Genomic DNA, 20603 nt, shown 5'->3' with positions numbered 1-20603 from the left:
TCAGCTTTCGGTTATACTTAGCTCCACCCTCTCGTGTCACTTCTGGTTGCAAAAAAAACCAAGATGGCCACGGCCAAATAGCTGAACTCGAGGTTTCAAAACTGCAGTCCACAGACCAATGGGTGATGTCACGGTGACTATGTCCACTTCTTATATACAGTCTATGCTCTTAGGTAGGAAATCAATATACAAATTTATGGCTCCCTATGCCTTGGCAGCAGTGTAATTATGTAATTAGCAGTTAATAGGCTAAATCATGAAAGGTGTGAGATATTATTAACTTAATCTTGATCATCTGGATCAATTCAAACAGCCGGCAATGCAGAACAGTCATCAGGACCAAACTACTGAGTGATGGCTGCCTGTTACAGATCCAGCAGCATGTGTCTCTAATAGCTCAACGTGGACACATTTGGTCTAGCTGAGGGGAAAACAGTTCTCCAAATGTGCCCCCATCTGGATGTATGACTCACCCTGGTGTTCATTGTGCTCGGGGCTCCAGCTTTTGTGCTCCTCATGCAGGTTATGTGCGTCTGTGCATTGGATACAGCTGGCTTCCAAATGGCCATAAATAACCGCTTAGCTTAATGTGGCTTTGAAACTTACATTAGAGTGATGACCGCTTTAAATTGGACACTGCTGCTCAGATAGTTCGGGATGGGAATCTCTGTCACGATTCCATACCAGAACGGATTTTCGATTCAATACCGATTATACTGTTTTCAGACTCTTAGCCCAGTGCACTAACTAACATAATTTTACTATTTTCTTTGTATAAGCTGATATTTTGACCATTAGATGTAAAAAGGATTCATGAAGAGGCAACATGAATGTTACTACATGAATGTTACTATGAGTTGAGCAGCACAATAGACATATATTACCTTTAAATACTTCTATATATGGTGTTTCTGGTATTTTGTCAACTTCTTGCTCATACACATACCCCCTCCTTTCTGGAAATGGGATTTTATGATTGCAATTGTGCTCCTGTCTGCATGCATTTGTGTCCATATCCACTGCATCTACTGTCTCATTTGTTCTGTCTAGTGTATTCCACATTTCCACAGTGTGTGTGTGTGCATGTCTTTTGTGCCTCCTTGCATCAGCGTGGACCACTTGAAACAGGCTCATCATTGCTGGGTAAGAGGACATCGTAGTGGTGAGAACAGACAGAAGGTGGGGCAACGAGGAACGGGCAATGTGGATACAATCCTAAGTGTTAGTGATGGACTAGACAATGGAAGGTGATGTAGGATTTAAATCAACTCTTTTTTTTTCTTCTCTTGGAGCACTTGGAGGCTGATGGGAGAGGAAATGGCTCTGTGATGCTATCCACTGCTGGTCGTGAAGCCCCGTCTGTGTGTCTACTTGTGTCTCTCAGGTTCTCTTTTTCTCTCCTGGCTAACTTTGTGGTGTGGTGGGAGAATACATATTAGAAACGTTTAACCAGAAAGTTGACGATTGGATCCTCTAACAAAGACGTTGAAACCCTCACTTCCCGGTCCCCAGAGGTGGAGCCAGACGTTGTTAACATCCAGGGCTCAGCCCAGACCTTGGGGGTCTAGGGGCATCCTCCCCCTGGGGCCTTTTTTTTCTCATTTACAGCATCTATATGCACCATTTTTGAAGCCAGTAGTTAACAGAATGTCTAAAAATCTATACATTATTTGGGAAAAACATGATAGTATCCAAGGAAAAGAATCATCCTGTCGAGCCGACATCCTATTTTCTATGTAATTGTTCTCCAACTGTCTTGTTGAGGATGACTCATTTTCACTTCTGCCACCTAAAAGAGGCAAAAAATGCATTTTAAAGAGGACCCATTATGCTTTTCCCCCTTTCCTTTATTGTGTTATATAGTTTTTATGCATGTAACAGGTCTGCAAAGTTACAAAGCCCAAAGTCCATGGAAAAAGGAGTTACTTTCCGCCAGAGAAACAGCTGCTCCTGAACTGCCTGAAACACCTTGCTTCAAGTCCCGCCTTTTCTTACGTAACATGGTGATGTCACCAAGTAACACAGGTGCTTAATACCCGTCTAGCGGCTGGTTTGGCATGCCCTCAAACAAAGCTCCAGTCACAGAGACTGAGGGGAAATGACACAAAGTTGAAGGTAAAATATTTGGGGCTTTTGAGTAGGGCTGAGCAATATATCAATATAATATCAATATCATGATAGGAGACTAGATATCATCTTGATTTTGGGATATTTTAATATCGTAATATGCCATAAGTGTTGTCTTCTCCTGGTTTTAAAGTCTGCATTACAGTAAAGTGATGCAATTTATGTAATTTTCTGAACTTACCAGACTGTTCTAGCTGTTCTATTGTTTGCCTTTACCCACTTGATCATTATATCCTCATCACTGATGATTATTAATCAAAAATCTCATTAAATATTTTGTGAAAGCACCCAAGGTCAACCCTACAATATTGTCGCAATTTCGATATTGAGGTATTTGGTAAAAAATATTTGTTTTTCTCCATTTGGTCCAGCCTTACTTTTGAGAAAACAGTCGGGGCTGGAGCTCCAGAGGCCGACCCCCTGCTGTTCTGCCCCTATCAGTACCCAACAGTGGAAGACTGGCATTTGCCAGTGGGAACATGTGATACAGAGTGAATGTGAAGAAGGAATGTGATGCCACCAAGCATCCACTATCACCTTTCCCTGGCTAAACAGTCTGTCTGCATGTCGACCTGTTTGTCAGTTTTGTCTGTCTATGAACTGCTCTCTCAATGAAGCTAATCTTAGTAAAATCCTCCCCTTCATCTGTTCCTCTGCTCTCTCTTTCCTGTCTCTCTCTTTCCCTCCCTCCCTCCCTTGCAGACACTTACTGTAAACTAGAAGCTATCTCCAAATTTCTGTAGTATGCATCATCCTGCTGCACACTGCAGTTTTAAGTCAGTTATGAACGCTACGCAGTAGAGCGGAGGTGGTGGTACTGTTTACACTAGTTCAAAGCAAGATGATGTCTTCATACTCTTCATCTCTGAAAAGAAAGTATAGTTTTTCTGAGCTGATGGTACAGAACTTCTTTGGCATTTCTATAAATATGTCATAATGACGGCTTACATAAAAAAACAGTAGATACTGTGAATGCATGCATGTTGCAAGCACTGTTGGGCTGGGTTTGATATGTTTGTGTGTGTATGTTCATTTACAACTGGCATTAATATGCATACATGTATAGATAATGCTATCTGATTATGGGCCTTTGCATTTACACCAATTAAAGTGTTCTTGTTGTTTGATTCTACACACATTGTGAACGGACCTCAACGTGCAAATTCTTCATCGATTATTTTGTAAGTGGGCGTAAAGATCCCACAAATCGGGGAAATATTTGTAAGATCTCGCTTTCACCAGCAGCGTGAGCATGTGTGTGTGTGTGTGTGTGTGAGAGAGAGAAAGATGGTTCCATGATATGTTTATAATTAAACGACGTGCTGCAGCAGTGAGTGCTGACCAGTAGGATCACGGCGTAAGAATATGTGTGTGTGGTGGTGGTGGTGGTGGGGGGGGACAGAGAGAGGATGATAGATGACTTGGCCACTTGTAATATCTCCATACCGGAGGGAGCTATGTAACATTAAATATGGTCACATATGATTATTAATGTAGGACATATTAATAACCAGGAACATGCAAGCGATACAGATGAGGCTGCAGTCGCGTATCCCTTCTCCCCCAAACAAACACACACTATGAGTCACAAATGAAACATATAACTTATGTGCCGTGGCAGGTGAACATCCCGACCTATTCTACGTTATGTTCAATGACAATGTTTTGTAGCTACATTTTGCCCAAATTGTTCAGATTATTTTCTCTACAATATCTAAATAGTAGGGCTGTCAATCGATTAAAATATTTAATTGCGATTAATTGCATGATTGTCCTTAGTTAATTGCTCATTTTTTTCTGTTCAAAATGTACCTTAAAAGGAAATTTGTCAAGTATTTGATACTCTTATCAACATGGGAGTGGGCAAATATTCTTGCTTTATGCATATTCATGTATATATTTATTATTAGAAATCAATTAACAACACAAAACAATGACAAATATTGTCCAGAAACCCTCAAAGGTACTGCAAACTCAAGCCCAACAGCTGCCAGTGTGCTGACTTGACTATGACTTGCCCAAAAAAGCATGGGATTATCATAAAGTGGGCATGTCTGTAAAGGAGAGACTCGTGGGTACCCATTTCCATTCAAATATGTTTAGGTCAGAGGAGCGTTATTTAGCCTCCTTCGTGAGCTAATAAGACATGGTTGGTACCAATGGGTTCCTTACGTTTTTCACGTTTCATATGATGCCAGTTAATGCATTAAAAAATGAGTGGCGTAACAACAAATTTGCGTTAACATGTTATTATCCCATTAACTTTGACAGCCCTAAAAAGTACCTCATACAACCCCACTTAAAAAAGACCTGAACTATCCCTTTAAGCAGCCTAAATTAAAAGTGACTATACGGTGGGGAGTAGTACTGATGCTAAAGTTGAGGTGCCCTTGAGCAATGCACTCTAATAGAACACCAGTAGAAGACTGGTTTGCTTAGCAGCTTCAGTGGTTCATGAATGTGTGGAGACCTTGTAAGAGTCAAGTAAAAATAACTTGTCGGGATGGGTGTCTTCATGTCTACGTATGAGAACACACACACACACATGAAGTCAGACTGAGACAGAGTCGACACACAGCTGTGTACACTGTAAGCACACAGATCTGAGTAACCCTTGCTGTGGCTTGATCCTCTCTCTCTATAGGAACTTGTCTGGCTTTAGCCTCAGCCTGCCTGAGCTTCTCATGGAAAATGACACACATGGCTCAGAGCTCGCTCTCTGACACGCACACACCCATGCAAACGCTTAAGCACCTTTCTGTGTGAGTGTGTGTGTGTGTGTGGCTGCTCAGAGTCGTGGCAGAGTCGGGTTGTGACAGCTGAGTCTCAGGAGAGGTTGTGCAGATCAGGGCTGAGCTGAGAACCAGGGGCCTGGCTGTATTAGAAGGGGGAATTACACGACAGCAGCCCCACGTGAGAGCCTTATCTCCTGGCTGCTGCCTCTCCCACAGCCCCTTCCCCCTGGAGCCCTCGGGGGAGGATACATATCTGTCTGACTTACCCCTGACTGTCTGTCTGACTTACCCACTGACTCTATGTCTATTTGACTTTACCCCTGACTGTCTGTCTGACTTACCCACTGACTCTATGTCTCTGACTTAAGGCCTCTGTGTACTGTACAATTTTGTCTGTCTCAGATGAGTTTACAATCTTGAGGAAAAAACCTACTGAGATCTCTGTTCATTGCGACGCCGCGAGGCAAGTGTCTGACGATGTCGTGATCGTAAAATAATGATTTTATCTGCAGCTCAGCAGCTTGGTAATGACTGCTGATCAACATAGTATTTATGAGCCGCAATCAAATTTCATTCTCATTCTGTTGTCTGACAACAGATACAGAAAAATATGTAAATGAGAACAACTGTGTTGTGAATTCAGCTGCATTAAAACACAGTGTAAGTGATCCATCTAACCAATCAGAATACAGCATGGAACGATGCAGAATACACTGGTGAGTTAGCGTAATGCTGCTGGTAAAAAGCATTATATGTTGCCCTTTTCTTCCTGGTGCTGACTGGTTTTACACTCTCATCACCCCCTCTTTTATTTGAGGGTTTTTGAGACTGATTTTCAAGGAAAAAACAGTCGTATCTACAAGTGCCCCGAAACAACATATATTTACGTTGACGTAACAAAGGCCTCTAGTGGCTATGGGACTTATGACAATACCCACTAATTATGAAGGCGGAAGTCAGGTGACATTACTATAGAGTGACAACGTGTGCATAGGGAAGTCAGGTTGGATGGATGGGACAACAAAAGACAAGATTGGTCTCCGTTTCCTGTTTCCAGTCAACATGAGTTAATAGTGGGCAGATGGGAACGTAGATGGGTCAAACGAATACACGACTTTCAAACGGGAGACCCGGGTTCGAGACGGGTCCGTGTTTGTTTTGTTTTGCAAGTTATGTTAGTGAGGTTTGTCATGTGTTTCATAGTTACGGTTGTCACATGATGTTTGTCTCGTGTTGTCCGTACTGATGTAGTTTACGTAGTTAATTTAAGCCCAACCATGATGTTTTCCCTTAACCTAACTAATCGTTTCCTTGCCTAAACCTAAGTGAGTTGCTTTGTTGCCCCCTGCTGGTACTGCATGTTCATACAGGTGTGTAATATTCACGTCTCTGCGCGGCAAAACGTGACACTGACACACTGTCCTTTTGGTGGACAGGCAGGTCTATTACACGCTTTGGTGTGGTATCGGGTTGAATGCACAAACAAATTACATTATCGTGCCATTAGAGGCGTCAGATCAGAAAACACTTCTATGTGTAATTCTAAATGGAGCTGGAGCTCCAGGCCATTCGAAAAGAAGACGACGCCCGCAGTTGTTGTCCTCGGATACTCAGTGTTTTTGATGGATACCCCAGGAGAGAAGTGGTTTGAATGGACAGTCCTGAGGGACCAGTAGGTGGGGGGACGGTTCATTTCGTTGACCTGTAAATGAGCGCCCCCCCCAAAGATAAAATTGACAGAAGGGCAGGACTCAGAGAAAAAGTCGCAATTACAAATCCATCTGCTACTTCAGCACCACGGACAGCGCCATGGATTCATCAATACACAGCACAATTCGGCTACTGAGTCGTGGTCGGGGCCATAGATTCTAACTTGCACAAACGTCAGTCAGATAAAGGATCAATGAGTCAGGCAGACTAGACTAACATATTCAACTAAACAATCCCTCTGCCCCATGGCATCCCTCACCAAATTGCCTACTGCATGGGACTGTGTGAACTGTATCAAACACGCTTGTTTCATTTGTAGGAGAAACTGTATAGAATAATTAATCAGAACCAACAAGTCTGATGTGCAGATAAGCATGGAGGTTTCTGCAGTTATTTTGCAACAGTCTGATGATAGCTGCACAAAACTTAACCAGTCGATCAGTCATGAGACGCCTCGTTTTTGGCAAGCAAGATTGCAGTACTCCACTAGATTGCCATCGCCACACCCTCTACCACGCCTCTCCTCCCACTGGGGCACATGGTCAACAAGAAAACTCAAATCTAAATAGATCACTGTCGAAGTTGCACATTCAGTCGCCGAGTATTTGTCGATAAACATTCATGGACGTGGCCAGCTGAAACTACAGGAACTCCTTCAAAATCTCCAGATTCTAGATGGAAACCAAAACCAGTTTGAAATAACTGACTTGCTGAATTGGATGCTGAACCTGTACGCGTTACAAGATGCTGGAACATGTGCCGACTGTCCATGGAGATCAGCCCTAATTTGCACGGATCAGCGCGGACTCCTCACTTCTTCAAAATCAGCCACCATGGATAAATAGTGGTTTTAAATCATGTAGTGTTGTTCAGGCTTTACCCAGTGACCAACTTTCTGTCTGCTCCTCTGTCTGTCTGTCTGCCTGGAGACTGTCACGGCAGCGATGATACAGTAAGACTGAGCTGTTTACACCAGACAGGGTTAACCATGAGGATAGGTGTGTGTGTGTGTTGATAACGTGGGAATGCACACATACTCACACACTCACAGCACTCATGCTCCTATCACTCATTCATCCCACTAGAGTGCTTAGTGTTTCACCTTGTGCTAGCTGGCAGATGGTGATGCTATGGGCAATCACACTGCTTTATGGGAGAGAGAGAGAGAGAGAGAGCGAAAGAGAGAGACAGAGTATTTCCACATAGAGAACTGTGTACAACCAACCAGACAGACTGAGCTGTAGAATGACAAAGCATTCATTGTAGGAGCGAGCCAGGAAACAAAGTGATATTGAAACCCCCCCAAAAACAATACCATTTGTTCCTTTAACATCTAAACTCTGAAGTAAAACATCCAGCACTCTTGGAGAGACATTTGCATACATTTGGAGTTGAGTGTTTCTGTCCACCTCACAAATGTAAGTCCAATATTCACTCTCCTTTTAGCTCAGTTTTGGTCTCTATCACCTCCTAAGGGAAATATCCAGCTCTTTAGCTGCTAAATGCTCCACTGTTCTCTAGCTGTTCACTAACTTTTTTGTTTTTCTGCTGGTTCTGGGCAGGTAGACGACAATCGGCTGCGCCTCGAAATGAGGTTGATGAGAGTGATGAGACTGAACCAAAATATTGAAGTTGCGAGCTGTAAACCCAAAAATGTGGAAGACGCTAAAACACTCCATGGTGCTGAGGAAAATTTGTTACATGCATACAGTCTTTTTCAAAATAAACTTCCTGGAACTTTCTTCACAGGAAACAACTTCCTTAGGTTTAGGCAACGAATTGACTTAGTTAGGTTTAGGCAAGAAAACTAGTTACTTAAGCTTACGTACTTAAGTACGTAACTTACGTGACAAATCAACGTTGACTTCTGTTTTCACAAGCGATACGGACGCTGGTCTCTTGGGCGAAAGTCCGGTACTTTTTCACCCAGCCATCCAACCCAACTTCCTCCCTATACGGCGTTCGCTGGTCTTTATATTTCCTGGTTCACGATTACGTGAATTACACACAAATTGATTTAGTAGGATATATATATGAATTACGGCCACCATCAGGCCGATTGGGGTCATATTTCCTGCACATCATCTCCAGTTATGGGACAAAGTTTCATGTCTCCAGCTCGAAGCAAATTAAGAGCCAGCAAGACACAACCTAATAAGCATCAGTGAAAGCAAAACAAACAACATATTTTGGAATGATTCATAAAAGTTTTAGAGAAACTCAACTAATCCGCTTCATCGGGGCTGTGTGGGCGTCAGATTTGAATGAGAGAAGCCAAACGACCCACCAGCTGTCATCACGTTTTGATTTAAATGTAGCTAAATCCTGATTAATGCACAGAAATACATGACATCACCATTTTTCCAGCTGCACCCCACCCACTTCAAACTAGTGACAAGAGCACAAGACAAAAAAAAAATACTGAAATTATCCAATAAGAAAGTAACCAAAACTTTTTTTTTTTTTTAACTTTGGCAGAAATTGTTGTCACATCACTTAGAAATAAGTTCCCAGGGCCTTTAAACACATTCTAGTTTCATTCTTTTTGTCCAATAGATTATTCATTTTCTCTTCCAGTTTTAGTTTTTCCAGCGTGTATGTGCGAACTGAGATTCTTCACTGACTGCAGGAGTGTTTTTATAAATGTAATTTATGTGTGTGTGGACATCTGCTGGTCTCTGCGTGAGTGTATATATGTCTATTTTTGTGTGTATTTGAGTATATTTTGGGGCAGCGTGTATGTTGCTATTTCATGACAGGAGCGACAGATGAGTCCCCAAGTCCTGTGGGTCCTGTGCTTTAGTGGCTGGCATACTTCCTACTGCAACATGACAATGGAGCCTCCATGGATAAATCAGCATCTCGTCTGCCTGGAAACAGGAGCTCCTGGAAAGTGGCCCAGATTCCTACACACTGGACCCTGATTGGTCCAGATCAGGTCCACTTTCATATCTCGCAGGTGCAACATCTTTTTATTCATTTGAAAGGACAAACCTGTCTGACATGCTGTGGGCTATGCTTGTGTGTGTATGGGTATGTCAGTCTACAGGGATTTAGACAGACACACACAGGTGTTCTTTGATGGGGCATCTTGCAACATGAGGATGCAAAAAAAAGGGATTTGTTAGTATTTTGGTTTCTGTTTGGTCTGTACACAGGAGACAATGGAATACAATGGAACATAATGATGAAATCCAAATACTGTGAGAAGGCATCATTTTACTAGATGTATGGGTATTTAACTCCCTAAAAATAAAACTGTTACCCCCTTACTGCCAAATAAATTGTGTCATTTAACTTTTAATAATATAAGTTCTGGTCTTATACCACATTTTTCATTTTTTTTATTGATTTTTTTTAAGATTTAAATGTACAATGACCCAGCTTTGCTTTGTAAAATGTTTATTTGAATTAACCTGGCTTTGAGAAAAGACTGATTTATGATCAATTTGGGTAGAATACATTAGGTACATTCTTGTAAATTGTAAACTGATGCTCCTTAACTGTCGTAGTCCCTAAAAATGGAAAAGCACTGTAGGCTATGTTGCTTCCTGTCCAAACTCTTCTCCTAACCTAAGCCAAGTAGTTTTAGTTTCCTAAACTTAACCAGACATTAACCCGAGGGCTGACAAATCAGAGTCACATGCCATTTTTTAAATAATCATGCTGGCTGCTTTGCAGGACACTGACAAGTGCCCTATTTTGTTGTTTAGAACAGAGTTTCTTTGTTGTTTTTATCCCATCCATCAAGCGGACATCTGAATCAAGAATAGAAACACCACCAGCAGTTCTTTTGTATTTCGGTTGATTGTGGAATTTGTTCAATTATTTGCTGAACTTGAGTAACTATAATCATTTTAAATAAATGAACAAGCCCCAGCCAGCTGTCTAGGTGAAAAAACCCCATTGCATGCTCAATGAAATACGGTCCTTGACCCCTGCCAAGTGTGCTTTCAACACCCCAACTTCATCACTATTTTGCTAATATTCAGAGCAAAAATCCAGTCGCTCTGGTCTTGGGAGCCCTCAATCGTACCGATTTACCATACGTCTCTATTTCCTAGGCAGAGGATGGCGTTGAGCATTATTCAATAGGCGGCTTCGATATCAACTGAGTCGTCTGGTGCTCAGGGTCAGGGATGATATGCGCCATCTCTGACATGATAAATGTGTTTTTCTCCCCCTGCTCACACCTTCTCAAAGAGAAACATAATAACAAAAGTTTTCGTCCAAACTGAGAAAAAAACTTTTCTTTTTCTGCCGTTTCCCTTCTTTAACCCCCCCACCACCAGCTCCTGTCCTCTTTCTCTTAAGACAGAGAGAGGGAGGACGGGGTGATTTGGGGGTGGGGGGGTGTCTGATTGCTATGCATTGTTTAGTTTCTTTCATTAATGCTGGGTGCCAGTCGAGGGCTACAGATGAACAATAGCTGGGGCCCCAGGCGTGGATCAATAGCAGATTGCTGATAGTGCCCCGTCCATTCTCCCCACCAGATTACATGATAAATGGGTCGGTCCATACACAGTGACAGGCCCAGGGCTAGCAGGGCCCAGGTAAGGCCCTGCGTCTACTGGATACCACATCCTCCGCGTGTGCACGCTGGGGGTGTGTGACAGAGTGCATGTGTGGGTGTGTATTTTCAATTACTGGGTGTTTAGGTAAGAGCATGTGTGTGTACATGGGTGCTCACAATAAAGTGCTGTTTTTATATTTGTGAGGGTGACCACTGAGTGATATTTGTACATGTGAGTACATGTTGTCTCTGTGTGTGAGAGGGTATGTGCATTGATATAGATGATGCTGCTGCTGATGTTTTTATTATTGTGTGCATGCAAATATGCTCCAAGCTGCATGGGTTCACAAAACACCACAAATTGATATACAATAAACCAGACCCAGAATGCAACTTGTATACTTTCAAATACAAAAAGTAAAAAAAAAGAAAACCAAAGACATAATTTGCATAATCAGATTTTCAGATTTTCAAACTTTCATATTTGTTATTGTTACCTAGAATAGAAACCAAAGACTAACTGTACAGTCCATATTGCCTTCTTTTGCAAATTAGAGGCCATTACATTTTTTGATTTTGTAAACCAGAATATTTAAATTTTTTTGTTGAACCATTTCATGAAAGTGTTGACACTTGCAGATGTTTTACATAAATAGCACATAAATAGCAAGAAAAAAAAATCAAATGTGACCAGGAATGTCTGTACAAAAAAACATCAGATAGTTGACGAGATCAGTCTGGACCAAAACGGTGGACAAACTGACTGAAAGACTGACTGACACTCCCTAGATACAAATCCCCAGTCCTACAATAGGCTGTTGCAAACCAACAGCTGTTCCAGTTTAATCATTGAAATATACTTTAACTGCTTACACCGCTGCCAGACCCAATGCACCTTTGTGGACTTGTAAGCGGCTGTTTATAAGAACATGTGCTCTCATTTAACTGCTAACCTGGTCTGGAGGGCCAGTATCTGACTTTGGGTTTTATGGATTTGGCGCCAGCTGCTATGAGACGTGAACAATAAGACGATCAGCCATTTTTGTTACAATACGTTGAACAATCACCACCGGTGTAGGAATTAATCACCCAAAAATTTGAAAAAAAATAATGTACAATACCGAAAAAAGTGGGGTGCAGTTTTCACTCCTCTAAAATCACACAGTTTGTTTCTCTCTTAAATATTTTTGAATCTACTAACCTCAATTTCTAGAGGAAGAATACTAGTTCCTTGTTGTGCAGCTAAATAGTTTTGGCTTCTGGGTAAGCACGATGTAACTTGTGATTCAGGGCCATATATGTACTTAATATGCACAATAAGTCCTTCATTTTGACAATATATTTTCTGATGTTTAAACATGCTTAAAGATAGATAAAAACTTGCTTTTAATGGTGTTTCTATTACACCACAAGTTAAAGGGGACATATAATGAAAAACTCAATTCTTCAGTGCTTGTATATATCCATTTGGGTATCTCTATCTTAGAATATATCGCCCACAGCTTGAGAAAACAGAAGCAAAGAGTTTTTTTTTGGAGCCGCCATTTTGAACTGAAAATGCTTAATGTATTTATGATATTTTATTATTCAACACCGGATATTTCGGTAGAATATGACAGTAGAATAGAAATAATTTCGTTTTTAATTTTGTACGGCACTTTTTAGGCAGACCTGGCGTCTGGCAGGCGCTTTCAGTCCAAAATGGCGGAAGCGTAGCTTTGCTGCTGGGCGCTGATTTGCTGCTGCAATGGAACAAACAACAGACTTTCACTTCTTGGCAATATATGTTCTTTGGCTTGAGAACTACATTGCAAAGGTGCCCCATATTTTTCTCGTAAATCAATCAGAGCAGACTGGTCATTTTCAGTAGGGGTTCATAAAGAGACAGGCACTAAAACTGAGCGTTTCAAACAAAGGGTGAATACACTTATATTCAGACAGACAGGATGAGAAAAATAATGTGTTTTTTGAACCTTAAATTATGTAAACATGTTCTAGCAGAAACCCGAAATACTAGTATGAACCTGGAAGTGAGCATGATATGTCCCGTTTAATGCTGTAGGTATAGAGCATACTAACCTCCTAACCTCAACCTAATCTATTCATTGTACCTTGTATTTTAATCACCTGGCTCCAGAATCAAATCATTTCATATTTATTTTGTGTAGACCCAGCCTACGTCTAAATCACCAATATGTGTGTTGTTTGTGTCTTTATGGTTTTTGGGAATATGATGCAAGTATGATTGTGTGCGCCTTTGTGTGCAAAGGTGGATGTGTGTGCCTGTATTTATGTGTGTGTGACAGAGACGAGGCACCAAAACAATGACTCTCCTATAATGGACACAGAGAGGACTGGGGCAGATATAAGGCTCCAAATTGGCAATTTACTGTAGCTACAGTAGGACGCGGTGTCAGCCGGGCCTCAGTCTAATAGGGGTTAAAAACCTTAAGTGGAGCAAAGAGCAGCGCCTTGTTCCGTGTTGAACCACGACACAAGTTAAGGCAAACATACAAATTGATCCTGTGTTCCGCGAACGCCGTTTCCAATTATTTCCTCTCTTCCTGGCAATAACACTTCATCGCATCGCCACCTTTTTTTTTTTTTTTCACTCGGTCACATGTTCAAAACAAATGCTCGGGCTTTTTCCCCCTGAAGCCCCGCATCCGTCATGGCATTTGTGATTTGTGTGATATTTTCCATAAAATTGATGGGAGTGAAACAAAGTGAAAGTTGCTATAATTCAAGGTCCTTTAGTAAAGCCGGGGAACACCGGTGGCTAGTTAATCTACTCATTGACACGTTGTCCTCTGGTGCGGCTGAAGGACGGTCTTTAGACTAATGACCACACATATGGCGCGTTGCCCATTTAAAAGAGAAACAAACACCTCCTGGCCATGGAAGTGTGCGAGAGCGTGGTGCAACGGTGTGTGGAGGCATGAAGCTCAAATCGCTGTCTCTTCTCCCAGACACACAAAGTGGCACACGGAGAAACAGGAAGTGATTGATGGATAGATGGATGGATGGAAACTAATTACTGACATCTTAATGCAAATATATATCCGCCTTTTCATTCACTACACACGATGAGAAGCAAACGATGACCTTTGGACACTACGTAATGATGACTGCTGTACAAAACAAACACCAAAGGGAGCATCTGACAGCACCCTAAACCCCCCCACCCAGCCACCACCACCACCACCACCACCACCCAACTCACACTTCCTCATTTCTCTTTGTCCTATTGTTCTTCATTTTTTTTCTGTCCTCTTTTTACGGGGACAAAGCAAGCAGACAGGCCAATACTTTAAGGGTGTGTGATTAGGTGTCTGCCGTACTCGTCCTCTGACGCCGTGGACGATGTAATTGATGGAGGGTGGAAGTTCAAGATGGATGGGGTGCTCGAGGGCTTTGGGATTTTGACAAAAATAAACTACTTTTTTAGGACAGCTGATGTGACACGATGAGGGATTAAGGTGTGTGCGCACATTCTTGTCCTCCAAAGTGAGGACATTATGATCGTTGCCACTTCTAGAATTACTTTATTTTGAGGTAACAACTTGGATTTATGGTAAAGATAGCTTTCTGGGTAATGAAATGAATGTTACGACCCAAGTGTTACGAGTGCAGTGAAGTCTGCGGTAGTGTGTTGTGTCAGTCACTACACTATAATAATAATCTCAGGTGTTTTTTAGCAGGAGTATGTGTCCACTCCCTGCAGGGTATGTGCTGCTGGGATCAGTCACACAACTGACAGTCTCTGTATGCAGTTTCTATGCACCTTCAACACAATTACACAAACCCTCCTGGACAGCTGCTAAACCTGCACACACTGCTGTACTTTTTGTCTGCATGATGTTAAGAGTGCAGAGACATGATGCATGAATCCATGTGTACAAATGCTCACACAATGTTGCTCTTAAAACTAAAAACCCTCTCCCCTGATATTTTACCGTAGTTTAATATTCTTCATTTAGAGCTACTGGAAACTCAGAATATCAACTACTGCTTCTCCTTGGACATCACATCTAGAACATGCTCAACAGGTCAATTAATTAGCTAGTCAGCCTCGAGAGAACAGTGACTAGCTGACGCAGCTTTAGTGTTGAGCTGTGCAACAAGAGGAATATTTCACTCCTTGGTGCCTAGATCTTGTTATGAACAGTGTGTGCTGCTGAAATACAGTCACAACTTAACTTAAAGAAGAAACTGTTCAGCAGTGGGTGCATGAGTGGAAAAGTGTGTAAGTGCAATGTTGTATGGTGCAGCAACACAAGCCAAAACTTTTACCAAAAAAACGTATCTCAGGGAGGATAGAGCCAACGACTGAGCTCCAAGAGGGTTTTTAAAGCAGCACTGGCACACAAGGCCCAGGTGTTGCCAGTGCTGCTGATGAGCCCAGGTGTCCACGGATGATCTTCTGCCACGCCCACCTCCAAAGAAAGCAGCCTTTGGCCTATTAACCCATTAGCACCCAAATAAGGTAAAACCTATATACGGTTGTGCAGAAGTTTGAACAATGTTGGAAGAAGGGAGCAAGTTGCTAAGAGAAAAAAAAAGACAGAAAGAGAGAGAACGAACGAAAGAACGAAAAATAAAGAAATGGAAGCGAACCTCAATAAAGAAGAGCCTCAGTAAATACCACAAAATGAAGAGCTTCAATATTTTGGCTCAAGGTTAAGTGGTTTTAATATTATACCATCAATCACAATAAGTAAATGTGTTCTGTTATATTAAGATTAAATTGATCTTTTTTGACCAGATGGAGTTCTTCACTATATTTGTCGAAGAAGGAAAGACAAGCAAGAGCATTTGGCTAACGTAGTGCTATTAGCCACAGAGACAAACCACATCTTTAAGGAAACACACTGGCTCTCACTGTGGTGTGGAAAAGACACACCATGCGGTGATCAGCTGTTATTACTGGCCTGGAGTGGAAGCGGACATTCGCAAATGGGTAACCCTTAAAAAAAAGATTTTATTCAAGTGTGCTGTTAGTATACTTATTTAAACTTTTGTGAATGAATACATTGAAAAATACAAAGAATTTAAACGGCCTGCACCTGTAAAACTGTTTTGGATCCAATAAACAGTGCTGAAATAACTTCTATCTATCTAATCTAAGACACAATATTTTACGTGTGACAATACAATAATAAACAGGTATGCAACGTATTCAAAAATATAAAATATATTCATCAGCAAAATGTGAAATATGAAGAAACACTGTGAGCACTGCGAGTATGTTTGAACAAAGTCTCTTTAGTAAGTTTGAGTTGAGAAATGAACATTTTAACAAGCCCTACACTGCATCCTCTCTGTGTTTAATATTGATACTAATTCACACAACTCCCCTGCATGTAGGAGACTTAAGACATCTGCTGCCGACAGACAGAGAGAGAGAGAGAGAGAGAGAGAGAGATCATTGGCACTGTAGGTGGAAGGCTTTGATCACCACTCTTCAACAAACCCACTTCCCTGACACGCACACACACACACTCTCAGATACACACAGCCGTAACCTGAAGAGCCACAGAGCGAGGGAGGGGGGGAATGGGAGTGAAGGAGTGGGAATGATGATGAGAGAAGGTGAAAGACTGCAGGCCACTAGAATAATCCTCTTGTCTTTAATTAAAACTTCCTAATGATCAGAGGGAGAACGACAGACTGGAGGTGGGGGAGACGGAGAGATAAAGAGCAAGGGAGAGATGAAAAGTCATTTTTTCTTCCTTTTTTTTTTTTACTTTCTTTCCTCACACCAAGTCCCTTATCCATCCCCATCAGCTCTGTGCCGCCACATACACTGTTCAGCTGACGTTTATCAGTCATCTAACTGTACGCACATGAAACACCGTACAGACGCTCAGAGACGGTGGTTCTCTAGCATGTCACAGAGCCTCAAGCAGACTCCCATTAGGCTGGACCCCCATCGGAGAGGACTTAGGAGCCCGTATGAGCAGATTTCTGTGCTTAGTGAAACTGTCTATCTTTCACAGGGATATCAGAGGGATTAGCGTCCCTATGTTGAACATCATTTTCAATTTCTTCCTTTTTTAATATCTCAAACCGCCTTAGTCACATTATTCAGACATCAGCCGTGCCTACTATTTCATCACACCTGAGTAGTGGGACTTCAGCAGGACTATATGAGGATAGCCAGGGTTGCCATTTTCTTTTGTTGTGATCTCAGCAGCCCCGTCTCCTAAAAAATTACATTCCCAGACAACAAAACTGCATTGTGAAAAACGTTTCACGGGAAATGTATTTGTTTAAGTTTGTTTTTGACGTGTCAGAAATACATTTGTAATGATAGTCTGTGGAAATCCATGTAAGGAGGAGGTGAGGGTGGATGGATGGGTCCAAAAACACAAGGCTTTCACCCAGGAGACCACTGTTAGTGTCCTGTGTGAAACTAAAAGTCAACGTTCACTTATTTAAAATGTAAAAACTTTTTAATGTTGTTGCTTAATCCTAAAAAAGTAGTTTTGTTGCGTTTTTATTGTTTTATTAAAAATTATTAAATGTTTATTGTAACATTTAACATTAAAACTAGTAAGAAAAAATACGAGAAAATACGTTTCCCTCGAAACTTTATTCACAATGCAATTTAGTTGTATAATGTCACTTTGCAGGAGATACAGAGTTGGTTATCAGTTGTACATTGGTCACACGTAGAAGAAACAGTAACATGACAAAAATCCATCTTGTCAGGCTTCAAGTAATGCAATATGTCCGGCAAGCCAGAACACGGACCAATCAGGAGGAGCTACTGGCAGCTACGGGTGTGGTTTAGGTGTGTGAGACTCGGTGAGACCATAGTGTGAGACGACGACTGTTCGTTCTAAACAACGATGGTGGCTCCTGAAGAGGTTAGCTGCTGCAATAGCATCAGTTCAATCAGAACTGGAGAGTATTTTTTCACTGAAAGAAGAGCAAAGAACGGCACTGAAGGCTTTTCTCGATGGAAAAGAGGTTTTCGCTCTTCTCCCGACTGGTTTTGGCAAGAGTTTGATTGACAGATGGTTCATCCAATCACCTGCCAAGTATTGTTTTGAAAGTGCCTGCCCCTGCAAACAGTTTCCAATGACGGCTTCTCGGATGGTTCTGTGTAACAAATCATCTGGCACGTCAGGTTACTTGAGCTCTCCATCCATTACACAATGCACAAAAAGACCTGTTGCTTCAGTTAATCAGAGGCTGATTGCATTCAATCTGTGAGTGCAAACTGCATGAAAGGCACAGTACATGTAAACCTGGCCCTGAGACGCAGCACTTTTGCATAATCCACTTTACAAATTATTTGTGATTGGTCTAGATTAAGGGAAATCAATGGAGGTTAATACTCTTTACCTCAAATCACCTCCTCCACTGTACTTCACAACAAGAGTCAGTGTCACAAATATTTGTTTCACATTCATTGTCGAAGTCTAGTGAAGAGGCTGCTTTAGAGCCAGCAATGGGACTAATACAGTGAGTGAATGTACACCTACAGCATATCTTAAGGCAACAGCGAGATCTTAAACTGTGGGAACAATATATGAGTCAAAGCTGAGAGCATTAAGTAGTTTTAGAGGTGGAGGAGGACTGGCTGGGAAACACAAAGCTCATATCCCACGGGGTAATTTATTAGAAGACCCAGCCACTTGTTCATTTTGTAAAGGCTTTTCCAGAGGCAAACATTACTTTCATTCTCCTGACACTGGCATATAAGTGTGTGTGTGTGTGTGTGTGTGTATGAGAGAGAAAGAGAGAGCGAATGCTCACATACTCAATATTCAGCCTGCAGATGAGTTCTGTTTTGCTCTCAGATTAAACATAGGGGGAGTCCCAGGTCAGTTACTTATGACACACACTGCTCCATACTTCACCATGTACACACACACACACACACACACACACACACACACACAAACAGATGCTAGTACGAGAGAGAACAATGTCCAATCCCCCGATGCAACTATTTATAAATATCAAAACAGGGAAGTCGGGCTTCTTGCTATCAAATCCACGATAGCATGCAAGGGTAATATGTTTTCAAATGGCAGATGAGAAATGTGCTTATGACAATGATGAAACAAGATAGCAGTGGTGATGGAATAGCCATATCCCTGGTGTGGTTTGTCTTGTTGCATTGTAATCGCACCTTGCCTAAAGTGTGCGCTGATATCAGAACTTGTGCGATGATATTGGATCAGCGCTCTGTCCAAACTCAGCAGACACAGAGAGGAGATCAGATATATGTATACAGTAGATCTCCTGCTTTAATGACACATGTGCTAAACACCTAATTTCTTTCCTCCCCTTGGTTATTATTAGCATTCTGCTGTTGACACTTTCTTCTTCACTTGCAAGTGTTTAAGGGAGGTATCAACTGTTAAGGTCACACGTGTTTGCATTCGGTAACACACATTTCTCTATACTGAATTAACTTTTTCAAAATTGTTCAGACAGTTCTCTTTCTCGACATAGAGCTCAGCACAATGGTTAATCTAACATCCAAAATGCACTAATTACATTCACACATTGTTGTTTCATCAAAGAAAACTAAATTAAATATTAAATTATACTAAATTAAATATAAATAAACTGTTTTACAACATGAAAATTGCTTTTTTCCTAAGAAGAAAATGTATGGCTTGATGAAAGGTCAGTATGAAGATTTTATAAAACAATAATTATGACAAAAATAAAAATCGAAAAGTTAATTTTAAAGTATTAATAATCAAAAGACTAGGGTAAATATATTTTCTCCTGGATTACTTTGGGGATGATGGGTGGGTCAAACAAACAGGACTTTCATCTAGGAGATCTCTGTTTATGTCCCGTGTGAAACCAAATGTCTGCGTTGACTTATTTTAATTCACATCCGCAACTTCAATAACGTAGCAAACATACTTATTTTAAGCCAAACCATGATGTTTTACTAAACCTTACTAAAGTAGTTATGTTGCCTAAACATAACAAAGTATTTTTGGTGTGTTTTTGTTTTGTTTTGTTGCAATTTACAACATTAATTACATGTTTAAAACTCCGACCATAATCCGGGAGAAAATACATTTCCCTCTAAATGTAACTGAGAATGCAGTTTAGTTGTATTGGAACGTCTAGCCCTATGTTCCCTCAGATCAGTACCTCCACTGGTGCCATGCCATTGTTCCGACGGCCCATTATTCCGAAACCCCAATAGTCTGAAAAATGTCCCATTGGACTGGAAGCCCATGACCCTGATATTGTTACCCTAAACCTAACCAATCTCACTCCTCATGCCTAAACCTAACCAAGGAGGGAAACAAGTGTACTTGCCAGACTGTCTGTTACAGCATATTTTTAATGCCATATCTCAAAAAGTTATGGACACATTTTAAGGATGATGTTGAGGGAACATGTGGCCTAATTTGGATGGAAAAAAAACATTCATAGGTGCTGAGGGAACATAGAGAGTTGCATAGAGAGAGTTCCCGACCCCAGAGATTTGGGAACCTGACTTCAGTTCCCCTCAGCTCTATAGAGCCTTT

The sequence above is a fragment of the Sebastes umbrosus genome, chromosome 2 (genome assembly GCF_015220745.1).
Source record: "Sebastes umbrosus isolate fSebUmb1 chromosome 2, fSebUmb1.pri, whole genome shotgun sequence".
Lineage (NCBI taxonomy): Eukaryota > Metazoa > Chordata > Actinopteri > Perciformes > Sebastidae > Sebastes > Sebastes umbrosus.
This window is presented reverse-complemented; position numbering follows the sequence as displayed.